Consider the following 20,580-nt stretch of genomic DNA (forward strand, 5'->3'; position numbering starts at 1 on the left):
TTCTCATGATTACTCTACTCTCTTCATTTGTGCTTTTGCATTGTGATTCATGACATACGTGTTTGTCTCACCTTTTCTACTTTTACACTCACAACTTCCATTACCTTTCTTCAACACCTTTATCATAAAAGAGGAAACTATGTCATTGCCTTCCTCATCACAAAACTTTGTTGGTGTTATTTGCTTACACACACATCTAGAGTAGTGTAAGGTCTCTACTTTCAAATTTCACACAAGTTCTCTTACGCATTTGAATCTTTAGACCATTGCTCATTATTTAAGATATTTGAGTTCAAACCAAAGGCTGAGAAAACATAGAATTTAAAATTTACGCCATAAAATTTTGACATGTTTAGCTATACAAGAAACTAACCAACTTATTGCAAGACTTATTTATTGAATTAGAATTTTCTATTACTAATGTAAAGTTTATTCTAAGATTGTAAAGTTTAACTTAAGAATGTAAAGTAATCTATTTCTTTAATCTATCATTTAAGAAATAAATAAAATAATTATAAAGTCAAAAGATACACATGGACGGCACATGAAGGCACATGGACTCACCTGGAGTCACATAGCAAAGGACAAACTGGGACACACAGTCACATGGAAAGGAGAGGTTAGGCTTGACTAATCCTGATGAGGGGGGTTGTGTGGACTTATCTCTATATGATGATGACTAATTGGTCAAGCTGATGGGTACCACAAGGGGACCAAAAACGTGGGTATGAAGTTTAGAGAAAAAAATTATTTTAAAAAAATTTTAGAAAACAAGTTGGACGTTTTTTTCTTATGCTATAAATAGAGCAGCCATACTCACACTTTGGATATAGAGATTACCTCTATAACACTCATGAAGTGCTACCACTTCTCTTAGAGAGAAGGCTTCCACAAACCACTAAGAGAGCAAAAACTATAGTGGATTAGTAAGGTACATACTAATTAAGAATTTTTTTTGGCTTTAGAAAGGATGTGTGTATTCATTTGGCCTATAAAAAATTCCATGTGTTCACCATCATGGTAAAAAATGCATGCCAATCATCACCAAATTATCAATTCCAAAAATTGGTGATGAAGATTTTGGATGAGATGTTTGCACCACCTATCCCAAGGGTGCATAGAAGATGGGGCATTGACTGGAGCCCATTTAAAGGAATCTATACCATTGATGCTAGCAAGATATGGTGCATGGCTACCAATCTTAAGGAACTTTGATGGATAGAGGAATTAAAAGTTATCAAAGTTTATCTTTTCATTGGTACTAAGAATCCAGATGCTACCATTACCTTAGGATGAGAAAAGATATCTCAGACTCAATGGGTCTATAACCAAGTTACCAAAGTTATCCATGGTGGTAGGATTTGACCCATGTGTGTATCTCCTAGCTTTTGGGGTCAAAGAAAACTTATTTTTTTGATCCTTTAGCCTATCCTTTTGTAATCACTAAACTCAAAATATAGGAATATTTCAAAGCCTTGTACTCAAAGACTACCAACCTTGGTAGCAAATAATGTGTATATGAATAAATTTTGGATCAATATCAAAAAAATTTTGTACTACTGTCTGATCAACTCTTGTCTTAAAGTAGATTAAAGTTACTGTATCAAATAAAGTCTCACTTAAGCTATATTGCACAAAGTGCGGTGTACACATCTCTTCAAGAGAAAAAACTACTACTCAAGCAAGCTAAACTTACCTCTTTCAAGGGGGAAGGAACTCAAGTTGAGCGCGGTACAAAAGTGTGGCTTGAAGAGATGGATGATTATTTTGTTGTTGTTGGCACTACTCCCAATAAGCAAGCAATGTTGGCTATGTTTTGTCTCACAGGGAATGCCAAGCTTTGGTGGAAATAGAACTGCAAAGATAACCAAGTAGCTCAGAACACTCAAACTTGGGAAGACATTAAGTCTGCTGTCAAAGGACGTTATCTTCCACCTACACACAAATCTCTTAAAATGAATGAGTTCTTCAAATTACGTCAGTTTCATCTTACGCTGGAAGAATACTACTCCAAATTTGTAACTCTTAGGCTCTATGCTCCACCAATGACCGCAGATCAGCAAGTAACCCGTTTTTGCCAAGGGTTAAATGCTCCATTAAATACTCATCTAGAAGCCATGAGGCTTGTAAATTTACAAGATTCTCTTTTAAGAGATAAACCCTTAGCTAAAGAGATGTCAAACTATCAAAGGGGACAAAATGGAAATATAAGGAATGCTACAAGGAGAGGACGACCTATGATGTGGAACCAAAGGCCAGTTCACCCAGCTCATCCCCGATAGTTGCAGCTTCAACAACTGGAGCTCAAAATGCAGATCTTAGATGCTTTGAATGCAACGAGCCAAGACATTTTAGGATTGTATGTCCTAGGCAAGTCTCTGCAACAAATATACCTAATCGAGCCAGAGGGCGAGGTCAAATAATAAATCGTGGAGGATGAAATGGAGGACGAAACACCTGCAAATCACCAAGGTGAAAATTTTGAGCTTCTTACTGATTGTGACAATACTCATTCTTTCTTGTCACCTAAATATTTAAGGAGGTTAGGACTTAATCAACACCTTGCAAGAGAGATGAGAGTTGAATCAGCCAATGGAAAGGAGGTGTTATCTCAGTACATTGTGGGAAAAATAGATTTCAAGTTGGGAGAATACTCTACTTCTGCTACTTTTCAAACCTTACCCATAGGAATCTACAACAAAATTCTTGGAATGGATTGGTTAGGCAGTCACACTGCCAATATCCATTGTGCCCAAGGCAATGTTTCCTTTGTGGAAAACCAAGGTTAGGAAGTCACAATTCAAGGCCAGAATGGACGACCAAAAGCTTACTTGGTCAAAGCTAATCGTCTTTTGAAAGGGTTACGCAAGGGACAAAAAAAATTTGTATTCAAACTAAACAAAGTAGAAAAATCTTCTTTCAACCCTGAATCATTGTGGCTAGAAGAACTTGATTCTGACCACCGGTGCGCACGAAGCGTCAAGATGAAGCTCTCACTCTCTCTCTCTCTCTCTCTCTCTCTTACACTGTACACTCACTCACAGACAGAACTTTTTTTTAAAATGACAAAAGGTTTTTTCATTAAGGTCAAAAGTGGTATAAATACCTTACAATCTCAAACCCCAATGTTCCAATTTAACCATCTACTCAATCTAAATGTCAAAACTGGGATACAATCTGGAAACTTCTGTAAGCCCCAATATTTACAAAGGTGGAATGTCGGGTTTTCTCAATAAATGAATAATTACAAAAAATAATAATCCGCCGAGCAGTCATTTTGCGTAGGGTGTGTCCAGCCGCTAAAACTCCCCCCCTCCTTGTTCATGTCATCCCCGACATGGCTGTTGAGCTGCTTCTTCAACGTAGGCTTTCTCTCATCTTGAGCAGTGACTCATATCTTGCATGCTGAGCCAGTAGTGTCGGGCTGAATATATCTGTGCTGATTGTGAAGAAGCCAGTGTAGAAGGCTTCTTCAAAGGCCTGGAGGTGATAAGAGGGCAAAAACATAATCCTTTGATACAATGTATGTATCACCTCGTGAGAAGGCTGACCAGAAGTATGCACATCTGTATGTATCTTGAAAGAAGAAGATATTGTCTGTCACCTGGCTTGGTTTGAAGGTCTCGAAGACTGCCAAAAGTGTTTTACAAATCTTTCTCATCATGATGCAAGATAGGTCAGGCGAGCCAGTGAACAATTTGATGGTGTCCGTTAGGGTTTTCACCATGTATCGCTCACTTATTCTCTCGCCTGCCTTCAAGCCTGGCAGCTTCGAGTAATTTAGCCAAGTAGGTTGGCTTATCTGCAATAGTTCATGGGCCTTCCATGTCCTCATCCTTGGTAGAGGGGAGAAACTGAGGTTATCTCTGATTACTTTAGGTGCCTCTACCAGGTGGATTAGATATTGAGGATACTTTGTGAGCCATGCCTTTCTCCACCAGGGTTGAGAATCCACTATCAGCTTGACCCCTTCAGGTTTGGAGATGTCTGCTTTGTACATTGGCATTGTTGGCTCCTCTCTGATCCGCTTGTTGATCATGGAAGCTTCATATTTCAGCAGAGGATATGGGAGAGAGGGCTGTAGCCATTCACGCCGAAGGTTGCTAGCATCTATCTTCTGAATAGTCATTGATTTAAAGACCCTCTGCTTCCATTCCAAGTCTTCTTTGGCTGTGTCTCTGACTACCGCTTCTATGGCCTTTTGCAACTTCTCTTCTTCTTCTTGGGTCATATCTTGTGGCTCTTGTGAGGGTCCCACAAGGATTTCCTCTTGCATGGTGGTGTCCACGGGATCTGCCATATTCTCTATGTCTATTCCCTCCATGGCTGCTGGCCCAGTGCCAAACTACTGCTCTTCGGTTTGCTGCTGGCCTCTCAACTCTTCTATCTGCTTCTGAAATGTTTTCTTCTCCTCTTCCGCTTGCTCTCCCATATTCACAAGGAGGTCTTTCATATCGGCCTTGTGCATGGCCTTGTGCTCTTCTTCCAGTCGGTTTTGCATTACCATAGAGCCCTCAGCCAGCATCAGCCTTTGCCGCTTCTCCAATGTTAACTCCTTTTGAAGCTCTTTCATTTGTTCTTCATCTAAATCAGTCTCTGAAGTAGTGTGAGTCGAGCTAGTATCTCTGACTCTGGCAGGAGATGCCTGCAGCCTTTGGATGGTTTGATCTTTGTCTTTAATCTGATCTTTAAGCTCTATTACCTCATCCTGGCTCGCCTCATGCTCTATCTCTGCCTTTTCCTTGGCATTTCTGAGTGTTTCCACTTCTTTGGATTCTTCAGCAAGTTGCAGGGTTAAGTTGTCCCTTTCCCTCTCTGCATCTATCAAGGACTTGCTGATTTTATTATATTCTTCTTCAGCTCTTTGAAGCTTGTTTTCTACTGCTTGATTCTCTCGTTCCATCTCCTGGCATCTTTGTAATTCCATGGCCAGACTGGCTTGCAGGTCTGTGTATTTCTCTATATGCTCTTTGCTTTGTCTTCGTAGTGTGTCTACTTCAGCCTTGATCTGAACTTCAGTGGTTTTGAGATTAGCAATCTCACTCTCCGTGGCCATTGATTTTTCCCTGAGCCCGGTTAGCTTGTGCATCACCACATCCCAGTCATTGGTCGGTGGCTATAGGTCCACTGTATTAGTGGCCATCTCTTTCAGTTCTACTAACCGCAGGCTTTGCATCTGTTCTTTGGGCCTTGTGCTTGCTAGCTCAAATGCCACAGTGGCTGCCTCTTCTCGTGAATAACCCGCAGCTAGTAGATCAAGAAATGTGCTAAAATTTCTTTCCTCTGGCTCTGGCTGCTCATCTTTGGGCTTAACTTCTTCTTTCTGCTCTTCCCCTTTGGTCTTCTCTTTCTTGGAATCTTCTTGATCATCAGATGTGTCTAGACCCTCCTTTTTTTGGGTTTTTGGAGGGCTAACTAAGAGGAGGTGGTGATGGTGGTGGACTAGACTCCGGGATTGACAGTGGAGTTGCTGGCTTCTTCTTGAAGTCCCTATCCGCCTTTGTCTTTCTCTCTCTCTCTCTCTTGGCCTTCCTGCTCTTCTAACAATTGTCGTTGTACTTCATCCACTTCTTCTTCTGTAAATGGGATGTTAGGGATATTTTCTATTGTAGCATCCAGGATCTCGAAGTTTTTGATGTAATCTTCAAACTGATCTTTGTGCACCCTTCGGGATGATCCCCACATGGCTTCTAGTGAGGGCTTCCATAGCTCACTCAAATCTCCTTTCAGTGCTCTTTCGGCTCTGAAGCTTTCCATCAATCTTTCTAGCCACGCCGCTTTCTGTGACTTGGTTTCCTTGATCGGCACTTGTAAACTCTCTTTCTTTCCTTTCTTCGGCTTTGGCGGCTCTTCTAACGCGGTCTCTAGCCGCGCTTCAACCTTGTGGCTACTCTGGGTGCTTTGGGCGGTTCTTCCTCTTTATCTTTTTTCAGCCTTAGCCAATCATTCTGAGATGGAGGTTCTAACCAGTTTCCTTTGGCGTGCAATGCCCCATAAACCACTTTTGTTATCAGTTCACCTGGCACAATGTAGGTGGGATTCTTGTTGCCCATCTTCACCAGATTGTCATGGATATAGACATCATATTTTATCACCTTTGGCTTGCTCTTTTGCATTGCCTAGGTGAAGGTGGTAGCAATGGCTCCAGGAGGCATTCTGTACTTCTGTGGCCGCTTTGTACACATATGGAAGTACTGGTTGTAGAGCTGGCTCATGACAACCACTTTAGGGTTTGCAATGTCTTCAAAGGTGTAGTTGTTTTTCTTTTCTAAGTACACCTTGACTTCATCTCTTCTCTTGGTCAAACTATCTCCCTTGTTTGAGAGGTCTAATGCGGCTGCCACCACCCTCTCTGTGATGATAATCATGGTGTCTGGCTTGCCCTGCAGATCAGTGACTCTGGAAACTCCATCTTCTTTTATAGTGGTTATGAATTCCCAAACTCTTTTAATGTCAATCCCCGCTGGCAAAGCTTCAAAGTAGTTATGGAGATCTATCTTCTCCAGGTACTCTCCCATCTTGCTTCTGACAAATTCATTGAGCTCTCATGGTAGCATGGGTAGCTCTATTGCATTTCCTTTAGTATCTTTGAACACGCCCTTGGTAGATCTTCAAATCATTGGACTCTAGCAAATCCTCCTGAATCCACGTGGTGCTGGTTCGCTTCAGAGTTCCTTCTGGGATGACAAACGGCTCTACTTCTTCCAAGTAGTCTTTTATTGTCATTCTCTTCTTCTTTGCCGGTGATTTTGCGGCTGCCATGGATCCCGTTGCATTCAGTAGTCCGAAGTTAGCGTTTTTTCCATATCAGCTGGCTGAGAAACTGAGTTTTAACTATCCAAATGACTTGAAAATTGAAAATAAAACTTAAAAGGAACTTGGGAAACTGTGCATGTGCTCACAACATCATTCTCGCCAGAATTTATCATTTAGACATCCTACGAGTAGGATGTCTATTTCATCAGTTTTTGGTGAAAGCTTGGCATGCTGGTGGTCCTTGACCTGTTGAACATGGCTATGTGATTGGAATTGGGTTTGGTTATCAAAAAGTGCATTTTTGGGCAGATTCAGGCTTTAGGCTCACAAATTGGGTAGAATGTCCACAACACGTGGAAATTGATATTCAAATGGGTTGAAATTTGATATATGAGCTTCTTGCACCATGGTATTGGCTTCCATGAGGTCAGATCTTGCACAATAAGTCAAAATCATGCTGGAGACATCCTACGCGTAGGATGTCTTTTTCATCAAAATTGCTTGAGATTTGTTCTGTGGGTAGCTCTTGGCATGTGGAATATGGCCCTGCTCTTGGATTTTGATTTGGACAAGAATTGGTGTTGGTAAGAGCATGTGTAGTGTTTTTGGGCTCAAAAAGTGCATCTTGGAGGTGTTGGGGGCCAAAAGTGATGGGAATGGCTTGAAACTTGATATATGAACTCATGAAGATGTTATCAATAGATTTGGAACTGAAAAATACCATATGGGGGCCAAAAATGTCATTTAGACATCCTACGCGTAGGATGCCTAGTTCATCATTTTTTTACATATGACCACACAGATAGCTTGGCAATGTGCTCATGAAATTGTGCAAGTTTCATGTGATTCGGACAAGTTTTGGTAGGTCTATGGTCCATTATTGCCTCTATGCCTTGACTTTGCGTTTTTTGGTGCATATGAGGTCAATTTTTGTCCAAATGTGATGAAACTTGATGGGGGCTAGCTTGTACAGGCTATTCAGAAGCTGTGTGCAATGAGAAATGTTAGGTTTGGTGCCCAGATTTGGCCTTGAGACATCCTACGCGTAGGATGTCTCTTGATGAAATTTTTATGGTGAGTTCTATTGGTGCCTGCCCTGAGCCCCCCTGAGTCCCTTTTAAGCATTATTTCAACAAAAAAGTCAAATTGATAGAAAGAAAGTCCCTATGTGGATTTCAGAGCCTTCGAGCCGTTTTCTGACTTTTGGAGTGCTTTTTGGCGATTAAATTTCTTGATGTTGGTCTCCATAGCTTCCCGATCCCATGGGGATCCTTGCCGTATGGTTTTTGTCGACTTTGGCTTCACCAGAGCTCCATTTGGCAATTTGTCGCTCTGGAAGCACCTGTGGTTGCGTTTTCATGTCTTTGATGACTTGTGGTGGTCTACCACCATAGGACTTGGTTGTTGATGGTCTAGGAAATCCGCTCGTGAAGTTTGGTGGCAAACGGACATGCGGTTTGGCTGCGAGAGCTTTTTGACGCTTTGTGTGTCTAATGCCGTTTCTGAAGTTTAGTGCCGCTTCGGGTCACCGTATGGCCATGTGGGCTATATAGACTTGTTGAGCATGTTGAGATGCTCCTACCCATGAGTTTTGGTAGCATTTGGGCGCCTTTCCGCCGATTTTCCATTTGGTGGCCTCTTGCGGAGCTCTAGGAATTAGGGTTTTTCCCGATGGTTTTCTACTGCCTTTGGTCATCCAAAAGTGGTCTCCTATGCTAGGGTAAGCTACCGATGAAGTCTCATTGCTTCTGGGTTAGCCGTTTGGTGGTCACTTCTACTTGTAGGTTTCTACCGCTCACTTTCTGTTCGAACCCTGCGCTAGTTTTCGCGACAAAACAACAAACATGCGCGAAAAGCTCAAGGTGGTGAGCCTACCTCTCATGTCTGGAGCCCGTCGGGTGGTCGTGCGCATCGTAGAAGCTGTTGGAAGTCCCGTTCGCTCTAGGTGGCAGAAGCTCTCTCTCAAAAGGCAATAGTAGAAATGAGCTTAAAATGAAGTGAAAATTTCTTATAATGGGGGTCCCCGAACCACTTTCCGTGAAATTTGACATGTGCTCCCAACTTCTTGCGAGATGCAGTTTAGGTTCAAAACTTTCTCGATTTGGACTCCATTTGCCCAGTTTCGAGAAATTTGACGTTTCGGTCAAAATCTGGCCAAAACACGCTTTCCGCTCCATTCTCATAATTGCACCCCCATTGTACCATAGGTTTTCCTATAGTCACTGATCATCCCCATATTTTTTGTTTTTCATTACGTCGTTTTTCACCTGCTTTTTGTATTTTTGAAGTTTTTCTACCAAAAATTAGTAAAATTAAAAGGAAAATAGCAAATTAAACCCAAAAATCATAATAAATTAAAAACATCACCGCAAAACATTATATACACTCACATGCAATTTTTATGGCCGGATTTCTCCATTTTACCAATATTTTTCCCGAAAAAATGGTTATTTTTGCCTATATACACACACCTAGGGGCTTGATTTGGTGTTTGGCCCCATATACTTGTAGATTCATGGTGTATAAGGGCATATGTACTTGGGTTAGTCCAGAAAATTTCGCAATCAAACGACAACCCTTAAAAATAGTCAAAAAACATGTCCTTTTTTGCTCTTTCTGCCATTGGGTCCGCATTTGAGAATGCCTCCCCCCCTCCTAGCCGGAGTCCTCCTGGACGACAAGGTATTGCCTCGGTGTATGTGCCGTGTATGGGTTGAAAAATGTGCTAATTTTTTGCCGTGTAATGTGGCCCTATATTATGCATACTCGGTCAATGCATGGAAAAAATTAATGCTGTGCAAGAGAAGGGTATAAGCAAGATGCTTATTGGCATTTGCCGTCGAGGTTTCCTATTTGTTGTTGATTTGGTTGGCAGATTTTCTTTGCAAGTGAAAGTTGTAACTCTACCACTCTTTGGTTGATCGTCTTTCTTGCAAAAGTCGCTTGGTGTGCCGCTACTGTCGATATGGCCGTAGTCGTCTCCTTGAAGTTAATTTTCGTGGCAGAATTGGCCATAGACTTTGTTTCTTTTGCTTTCCATTTGTAGCTGTGCTTTGCCGGTTTTTGTAGGTGTATTGCTACTTCCTCGATTGTCATTGTTTTGTTGCTGATTGGTACCCACATAAATCGGTTTGCCAGTTTCATATGTTGTGTGTCTCTGCCTTCCGATGTTGCTTGTACTGAAGGAAGTTCCTATTGTTTTGGTTTCAGGATCCAAATGCAAGTCGCATTTAAGTTGTTGTTGAGCATTTTCTTTGGATCCATATCTGTTTTATTCCCTTGGTTTTCTCCTTTTGACTCATGCTGTTATGTTGTGGTTTGTTTGCCATGTCATCTCTACCCTTCCGCAGCCATACTTGTTTGTTGCGTGTAGCTAACCTAGATCTTGGCACTGCGGTCTGTTTGGTTGGATGTTTGTAGTGAACATGGTTGGCAGTCCCCTGCTTGTTTGCCTTGTGCATCGTGTTGTTCTTGAGTGGCACCCATCCTTTTAGTTCTTTATCCAGTGACTGTGTTCCTGGCAGCTGATTCTTTCGGGGTTGCTGAGAAAAGGGTATCACCTGTTGTTCTTGTGCATGCTGAATTTTTACTGCATCCGCATTCCAATCTATCTGCACATTATACTCCTTTTGCCAAGGTTGTCCCAACAACATGGGGTGTTGTGTGCTTTCATTCTCAACCACATAAAACTTGTGTGGGTAAATAGATTGATGTACTTGTACATGCAATATAATCTAGCCCAATGTTTTTAGCGAATGTGGTGTACTACTTTCCAACACTTGTGGAGTAGGATGTAGTTGATGTTTGGGCTTGAGCTGTTTGTATAATCTGTAAGAGATCAAATTTGCTTGAGCTCCAGAATCAAGCAATGCAGTCGATTCAACTTGATTGCTACCCACTTTGACTACAATTATTGGCTCCACTGTGTCTTCATCAAAATTTGTTAGTCGAATGGTATTTATTCGCAACGGTGATCCACATTGTTGTTGTCGTCGTAGAAGCCGTCTTTTTGCAATGTGTTCTTTTGCTTCTGCTTGAGCTTCTTCTCGTACTCTCTGTTTCTCCTTCATCCGTTTTTTTTCTTGATGGATTTGTTGAAGCATGTCCTTTGTTAGTGGAAAATGATACTTTTTTAATCGACACCCACTAATCCAATTTGGTATTTCTTCACGTGCTAATGTAGTAAGCTTGACAGGTCCACTTTGTGATAAATCATTAATCACAAAGGGTCCCATCCCTCGCTTTTTAAGTTTCTTGGCATGTTGCTTCAAGGTATAAACAAGCACATAATCACCTGTTTTGAACTCTTTCGTGCGTACATGCTTGTCAAAAAATTCTTTTTGTCTTCTCTTTTTAGCATAGATCGAAGCTACAGCTCTCAAGTGAAGTTCATCTAGCTTTTTCAAGATCATCTTTTCTGGAAGAGAGCTCATGCCCTATCCATTCTAAGAGTTTCGCTACTCGTAGAGTTGGAATTAAAAACTCTATGGGTAATATAGCATTTAGGCCAAACACCATGTTGTACGGTGTTGTTCCTATTGATGTTTTGTAAGCTACCCTGTATAGCCATAGTGTTGAGTGTAGCTATTGATCCCAGTTTGTTCTTGATTTTGATACAATTTTAGTTAAAACAGTGCATAGTGTTTTATTTGTGGCCTCAGCTTGTCCATTTGCATGTGGATGATATGGAGCAGATTTTCTATGTATGACCATGAATTCCGTTAGAAGATATTCAATGAATTCATTTAGAAAATGTGTTCCTCGATCACTGACAATTTCTATTGGTAATCCGTATCGTACAAAGACATTCTCATACAAAAATTGTGCAGTGGTTCGTGCATCTTCTTTTTGTGTTTCCTTGGCTTCCGCCCATTTTGTGAGATAGTCCGTAGCCACAATGATATATTGGGTATGGGTGCGATATGCAGGGGGTGAAATAGGCCCCACAAAATCAATGCCCCATTTTGCAAATGCCCTTGCTCCCATCATTGGCCATAGTGGCATCTCATCTCTCTTTATCGGCACCTTGGTGCGTTGACATGAGTCACAACGCTTTACAAACTCCTCAGCATCCATATGCAATGTAGGCCACCATATTCCTGCGATCAAGACAATTTTTGCCGTCTTATCCGCCTGAAAAATGGCCTCCACTTATTCCTCCATGTGCGTGTTCTAGAATCAGCAGGTATTCACTTTCACTTGCACAGATTCTAAGTTGATTGTCCTTTCCTCGCTTATAGAGTTGGCTCCCAATTAAATTATAGTCGCGAGCCTCCAGCTCTATAGCCCTTTTCCGTGCTCTTGTTATGTTTTCAGGAAACGTCCTTGTGGTTAAAAAATCAATGATATATTGACTCCATGCAGGTGCAATGTTTACTTGAAACAATGTCGCGTGATCCACTGGTCATTTGGCACTACATATAGTACAATTGTTAACATAAGCGTGTGTGTCAGCATACATAGTTGGCCAATAAACCCCTAATTGTTTCAGTCTTTGGTGTGTTTTCATTGTTGAACAATGAAATGCACAATCCTAGACATGTACTTCTTCAAGATAACACTCGAATTCCTCTGGATTTATACATAATTGTAGAATTTGGTCCGAGCCTAGATGATACAGTCGTCCTGCAATCAACTGGAAGTTTTTTGTTTGTCAAATTTTTTTCTGTTGGGGTCTGTCTTCCTTGTTATCAAATCTACCTCCAAAGAAAAGAATGCTAACAATTTCCTGAGACCATTTGGGTATCATTTTAATATTGAAAAGATACACATCGGGTATGTCATCATCTACTCCTTCAGGAGCTTCCCCGTTTTGCAGTCTTGAAAGATGATCCGCCTGTAGATGTGTTTTACCCTTTTTGACCACCACTGTGAAATCAAACTCTAGCAATATAATAAACCAGCGTACAATTCTCCCAATATTGCATGGTTTGTTTACCAGATACAAAAGAGCTTGATGATCTGTGAAGAACACAAATTTGTTTGCGAGCAAATAATTCCAAAATTTCTTTACATTATAAATCATTCCTAACCCCTCTCTTTCAGTGGTTGTGTAGTTCTTTTTTGCACTGTTTAACTGTCGACTTGCATAACAAACTGGAAAATCCATTGTTCCATCTCCAGGTTGAGCCATAATACTCCCGATTGCATATGTAGATGCATCAATGTGAACATGGAATGTATTTTCCCAATCTGGTGCTTATAGTACAGGTGTCGATACAAGGGTTTCCTTTAGCTTTTGGAATGAAGTTTCACACTCCTCACTCCAGTCGAAACTGACTAACAAACGATACAGAGGTTGTGCAATGACTGCATACATATATATGAATCTTTGATAATATCCGCAGTGTCCCATGAAGGATTGCACTTGTTTCGCATTAGTAGGCCTGGGCAGGTCTACTATGACTTTGATTTTGTCTAGGTCAGTGGTTATGCCATTTCTTGAGACAATATGTCCTAAGATGCGGCCTTGCCTAACCATAAAAATTCACTTTTCTGGGTTAGACAAATTCGATATGTTTTGCACTTCTCAAATACCTTTTGTAAATGGTATGTATGTTCTTCTCGTAGAAGAGAGTGTACACAAAGATCATCCATGTATATTTCTAAGAATATTCTCAGGTATTCTTTGAACGCATGCGTCATTATCCTTTGAAAGGTAGCTGGGGCATTAGTTAAGCCGAAAGGCATAACTCTATACGCATATATTCTCCATTTTGTGGCAAACGCTGTTTTGTGTTGATCCTCTATTGCAATTGCCAGCTGGTTATACCCTTAAAACCCATCTAGAAAGGAATAGGCCCGTTTCCCGGCCACCCTCTCAAGTACATGTTCTGTGATCGGCAAGGGATAATTATCCCTTATGGTGGCTACATTTACCTTTTTGAGGTTCACACACACTCGCAGCTTTCCGTTCTTTTTGGGGACAACCACAATGGGTGACACCCAATATGTATGCTTGATTTTGTAGATGAATTCAACATCCACATCAGCTTATCAATCTCCTCTTTGATTCGTTTAGAAAATGTGTCATTATATGTATAAGGACGATGTTTGCTAGGTTTGGCATCTGATTTCAAAGGAATTGTATGTTGGCATATCGATGGATCAACTCCTTTGAGGTCTTTGTAGGACCATGCAAACACATATTTATACTTCTTGAGAAGTTGTGTTAGCCGTTCTTCTTCTTCAGGCTCTAAATCAGTGGCGATATAGACAGGCCGAGGCTTTTCACTTGGTTAAGCGAGGTCTATCCGTTTTGCATTTTCCGGTCCGTCATAAGATTCCTAGTATATTTCTTTCCCTGACTGGTGGTGTCATTATGATTTTTCTATCCTGGATGGTGAATTTCCGATAGTGTGATGGTAAATTCATGTTTTCTTTTTCTGACTCCTCCTTACCATCACTTTCTCCCTTAGTAGTCCATATCTCTCGTAAAGACCGTTTTAGTTCTTGGTATTTCTTTTTACGCTCCAATTTGGTCCACTCTGGCTCTTTTGTTGTTTCTTGTTTTGATTTTTGAGATTTTTTTTATTTTGTTTCTGTTTTAGCTTTCCGTACTTGTTTTATTTCCTCTTGCGTTCTTTCCCTTTGAACTTTTGAGAATCTGCCTGATATTTGGTCTTTTACACAATCCTCTGCTTTGACGAGCATTAGATAGTGAGTTTCATCTTTTATCGTGGGCATCAGGTTCTCTCTCATTTTGTTTTCTGCTCGTTTTTTTATATAGCATTCCTGGCTTCTAGGGTGCTGATTGGCAAAATCATAAAACTTGATATTCTCTGTTTTCTCCCCACGCTCGCTTGAGTTGTCTGAACACTCATTATCTGCATCGTTATTTACCTCCAGATGCTCAGAGGAGTTATAAAACTCTTCTTGTTCTGGTGGTTCTACAATCTCATCTCCTCCTCATAGAAGGCTTACAATGTAATAGGGTAGCACATCATAGCCATCCTTATCGCAAAATTTTGTCATTGGGCTATGTGTAATGGTACAGACATCCAATGTTGCTAGTATGTGTTTCTATTCTAAAGGTTCCAAGGCATCTTCAGGAAAAGGCTTTGGAATATAATCCTTGTCCTCAATAGCTCTTTCTAAGATGCATTCCTCTCTTTTTAAGCTCCCACAATGTGAAGCTCCGCACATCCATAGCTCTTTTTGTTGCCCTAACCATGCTGGGAGTTCCGACCCCGCTAATGTAGCTGAACCAAACTCTTCCACTGGTGTTTAGTTCACTTCTTTGTAACTATGGTCTTTTAGGTGTATTTTGGTTGTAGTCTCGCCATGTCTAAGGTATATGTGGTCGTAACCCCAATCCTGGACCATCTTTAATTGTCTCATAAATGGTCTTTCCAAGATGATCTCGTAATTGTTCTTTTTGTCGAAATCGACTATTGCAAATGTATGCTCATACTCGATTCCGCACGAGGTGACAATTACTTTTTCTAAGAGCCCTAGAGGCTTTTCCATAAACCTGTATGCCAATTGCAATTTCATTCTGGTAGCTCTCAAAGCCGGTTTTCCCCATTTTTTCCACATTTCCTTGGTGGCGATAGCGACTCTTGCTCCAATGTCGAGAATAGCTTTGGAAATTACTCCTTGGAATTCTACTGGTAGCGTGGTGTTTCCATCTTCTTCCTCACAATACTCTCCAACCTTGTTTAAAGGTACTGGCCTAGTGTTTAGTTGAGGCCTGTCCAATTCTCTGATTCCTTCTTGAAGCTTCGAGGTGGGGTCTTTCACTCCAAATTTTTCTAAGCATTTGCCTACGGTGGTCCACATGTTTGGTCGTAGCCTTAGGAGTTCGGCTAATGTGATTGTGCATGCCACTGGGGTGGACAATAACTCAATCAACCCTTGTGAATCCATCACACTATTAGAAGAAAGTCTTTGAGATGGAATTCTCTCACCTGACTTGGCTTCATACTCTCCTAGGTAAGAGGGTAGAGTTTTCAGCGAGTCTGGTTGGTTGTGCCCTGAACTAATTGATCCCTGGTCTCCTCCTTGCGAATGTATATCAAAGTTCATTTGTGATCTTGTCTCAAATTCTTCAATAGGGGGTAAGATCTCATTTTTTCTCTTTTCTCATGCTATTCACGTGGTAACTCACCCTGTTAGCTTCGTTGGCATCACGAATTTTCTTCCACAGGTCATCTAGACCGTTACAATCCTTACCCATTTCTATCAATGTTTTAGGCTGGAACCCGTCACTTGCCTCATCTATTGTATTTGGCACTATGATAGGATCTCCCCTAGACTCAGAGGCATTCATGAGTTTTTCCTTTATTTCTACTTGTTTCTCTAAAGTTGGTTTGATAAGGGTTGGAGCTGGTACTTCATGCCAACTTGCAGGTTTACCAAGCGGGTTTTCTATCAAGGATTGAGCTATTTCAATCATCTTTCTACACATTTCCAGCCTCTGTTTTTCTATTTTAGCATATGGATAAGTCATCCATCTTTGCTCTTGGGTTTGGTTGTTTTTGAGTTTGGCTTCTTAAGCTTTTAAAAGTGCGTCTAACTGCTCATTTATCTTTTCTGCCAACACGGATCCTCCTGATCTTGCACTTTTGGGTTCTGCTATTTCCTTGGGTGCTATGGTTACCGTAGTGTGTGAGCTTAGACTAGCTAGATCCTTTAACCGCTCTAATCTATCCTTTGTGTTTTTTAACTCCTCGGATAGAGCCATTGCTCTCGTTCTTTCCTGGCTTTCATACGCGCCTTTCTAGCTTTCCAAGTGCTTCTATGATTTTTCCTTTCTGAACTTGGGGCATCGATTTTTGGCTCTTCAATTATGGGTTCATTCGTCATTCTTTGAGCTTGGTGTTAACCCTCACGGCTCACAGACACCCCATCACCTACGATGGACGCGTATTATGTATTTGGTAGAGTCAGGTACTGGGCTTGTCGGACCAATAGGAAAAGGGTAGGAGTGATCGCCGATGAGAGGCGCACTCTAACTTGGACATTCAAGGGGTTAGTTGGCTAAGCATGGGCGCCCAAGTGTGAATGGGGTGAGCTCCTATAAAAGCCAACTAAACCTAATTTTTACTCATTCTCTCATTTGTGCAATTGAAGAGTACTCTTGCTCCATCTCCATCTTCTTCTTCTTCACCTCCTTGTGTGTGTGTGTGTGTGAGAGAGAGAGAGAGGGAGAGTGTGTGTGCGATCGAGCATTACGAAGGCACGATGGCGGCGAAGCGGTTGAGCGTGGCACGACTGCAGCTTCTTCTTCATCGCGGCGAGGAATCCACCACAAAGGCGAGCGTAGAGCGGTGAGTGACACACCCTTTGCTTTCTTGAGCTTGCTAGTTTAGGCTTGTTGTGTTCTTGGAGCCGTTTGTGGCTCGCACACGGTGTATTGGCAAGTCCCTTGCTTCGACAGTGCGGCAAGGAGCGCACATTTTTGGCGCCGCTGCCGGGGATATGCCCTACACTAAGCTCGGTTAGCACTTTACGCTTCCTTGTGGTGCAATTTCTATCATAGGAAAGGCAGGGAAGAAGTGTGTGGAGATTTCTGTTTTTGCGTTTTCTGCATTTGCTGTCAAGTTTCAATTTCTGCTATTGTCTGCGTTTTTTCAATTTCTGCAATTTCTGCATTTTCAAGTTCGGCGTTTTCAATTTCTGCAATTTTCTGCATTTCTGCGTTTTCAATTTCTGTAATTTTCTGCATTTCTGCGTTTTTTCAATTTTCTGCATTTTTGCATTTTCAATTCCTGCGTTTTCAATTTTTGTATTTTCTGCATCAAAATATATATATATATATATATATATATATATATATATAATATTTCTGGAAAAAAAAAATTCTATTAAAAAAAAAACGGAAAATAAAAACGCGAGCGAGCGGGCGGCTAAATTTTTCGAAAATAAAAAACGTGACTCTTAAAACGGACGGGTTGGTTTGTATAAAAGATAGATCGGGATCGTTTTCCCAAGCCCAAGCCCAAGCCCAGGCCCAGACCTCAGTCCTCAGTCTTATGATATATACTAGACTCACTCTTATATATATACCCTACTCCCTCAAGAGAGAATGAGAGCATGTGGGACAAGTCCTCCACTCTCCTCCTTTCTCTTCCCACTTGCACCCTTAGACTTTCTAGTTTGGGCCTAGTTCCCTACTGGAAATTGACAGTTTTAGGGATTCCGAGGGCATAGAGTGACCAAACGGAGGGCTGTAAAGCACGGCACGACCCTCTGACCGATACGCTCATTTCGAGCTATCACACGACCCATTCCATGACAAAAAAGAAACAAAAAACACGCTAAAAACTAGTCACAAGGCCTCCTAGAGCAGCTTTTTGACACCTTAGGGTATCAAAAGCACATGCACTTACGCTCTGGGCGGGTGCTAGAACACGAGCATATTGAGGGTGCCTCTGTTCATACGGACACCCATTACCCATCCACGATAAGCTCTAGACCCTCAGCGGGGACACAAGGTAGCACCACCCAAGACCCTAAAATAGCCGCTAGTGATTCCTCCTCCGACTCAGAAATCATGGAAGCATACCCTACCCAAAACACTGAGAGAGAAGGCCATGCACCTCCCGAAGCTCCACATCTTAGTACTAGTATGTTTAGCCGTTTCATGGAAACATTAGGTACCGCTACTCGCTCGGAACCTGATGCAAATGAAGCACACGAAGGGGGTGGGGAAGTGGAATCTCCTTTCACATCGCACGTGGACCCCACACCCCCAAAGAGTGTCCATGTGGATATCCTACCAACTTCTTACCAAGAAGGCCCTATTGAGCTGCCTCCTTCAGAAGTTCCCTCTAGAGTACCGTTGGTGACAAGTAAAACCACGGGGAGCAACATTGCTTCTACCTCACAAGAAACCGTTAACACGTCGACTCTAGAAGGATTGTTCATTAATGATCATTGGACATACGACCTCCACACTGAGGTGTTGACGGATCTACACTCTGGCCACGCCTACCATGTAGGATGGATAGAGATTGTACAATCCACCTCTAGTGACACGAGCATCGAAGATCAACAGAAAATGATCTGTAATGTTATCCATGGCATTATTCAATCAGAAAGGCAAAACCGAGGGGTAAATATACTCTCAACTGGCCCCATGAGATTTCTGGATACGAGCAAGGCTCAAGAGACTACTCTATCACAAATGGAGACTCCTCTAATGAGCCCCATGGACCCATCTTACGTCATTTCACCTGGGGTCTCTATGCAATCTGAGCCTCCGAGCGAAAACTTTAGCTTCCCTAACTTGGCTCAACCCTCTATCAAGGAAAACACAGTGCTCACTCTAGGGATAAGCCTGACAAAGAATGTACCGATGACATCTACGGTTAGCGCAGTGCCACTACCTAGTGTCGTAGTACCTAATATGGGGCCTCGACCATATGTGCCTCTAGCCCCTTCTGCACACATGGCCCCCACACCTCCAATTGTACCACTTGCTTATGCTCCTCGAGTGCCGCTCCCTAGCTCTTATCCGAGTGGACCTATGCCCGGTTATGTTCCATATCCCGCATCATCTATACATATGCCAAGACCGGTACCCGTTCCTCTCCCACATATGATTCCAAGAGTACCTCCACCGGCCCTACCTCCTCACATAGGTGACTTGGCAGCGTTTGCTCAAACCATAGGTCGATCTATCGCGGAAAATATGCGTCATGCATCTGATAGAGAGCCTAGAAGTAAGGCAGTACAAATTGCCAAACTCACGCAAAAATTCAATGGGGACGAAGATGCTAGGAAACACATTGAAGTGTTTGAACAAGTATGTGATTCCTTAGGGGAACGCAACGAACTACATAAGTGCAATGCCTTAAGCTTGACATTAAGTGGGAAGGCTGGAGATTGGTATAGAACCCTAAGGGTGGACGAGAAAACAATCTACCCTACCCTTCGAAGGTTGTTTCTAAAGGAGTACATACGAGAAGGTGTGCTTTGGGGTGTAGCATCTCAGCTACAGAAGGCTGAACGTAAGGAAGGAGAGTCAGTAAGGGACTTCATTAGTCGTCTAAAGCACTTAAACTCTCGCTGCCCTGTAAATGAGCGCTTCAATAATAACCAACTGCTTGATCGATTCATTCGAGGGTTGAGGAATGAAGGAATCTATAATGGACTAGTGATTAGAGGTATCACAACCTGGGAAGATGTCACTGCCAATGCAATCCAATTAGAGGACAACTTGATGATAGCAGGCATGAGGGTGTCTACTAACACGAGATCCACTAGCTCACAAGCCATTGAGTATGAACCCATGACTGCAAAGCCCATTGCCAATGAGTCAAAGGTATTTGAGACATTCTTGACAAACCTCACCAAGGCAATCCAAGAGTCTCTTAAGGATAATCGACCCCCTCAAAATAGTCACATGTATCCAAGAAGGGAGCAACAATGGTGTTCCATTTGCTTAGGTCCACATAGCACTAGTGAGTGCCCTACGTTTAGAGTAAAATTTAATGGAACTTGCAACGCATGTGGTAGGTATGGTCACCAAGCTAAGGATTGTTTAATGATCAAACGTATGATGGCAAATAGACCACCTGTAGCCTGGACGGATGCGCCTCGAGCTCCTGTATTGATGCCTACTCCACCTGTTGAGCAACTACCGCAACACATGGTCCCTAGATCTCAAAATGTTGTACAAGCTACACCGTTACCACCTCCTGTGCTAGGACCGCAGCCCCCGCATCCAAGAGTCGCCCCTATGAACCAAGTGGGTTGCGAGCCATCAAATGCTTATCTAGATGGCTGTGAGGAGGAAATAGACACTAGTATTGCCTACGGTCTTGATACATTGGAAGAGTGTCCTATATACTACATGGAAGATTGTTGGGGGCAAGT

The sequence above is a fragment of the Adiantum capillus-veneris genome, chromosome 22 (genome assembly GCF_014529385.1).
Source record: "Adiantum capillus-veneris isolate H3 chromosome 22, ASM1452938v2, whole genome shotgun sequence".
Taxonomy (NCBI): domain Eukaryota; kingdom Viridiplantae; phylum Streptophyta; class Polypodiopsida; order Polypodiales; family Pteridaceae; genus Adiantum; species Adiantum capillus-veneris.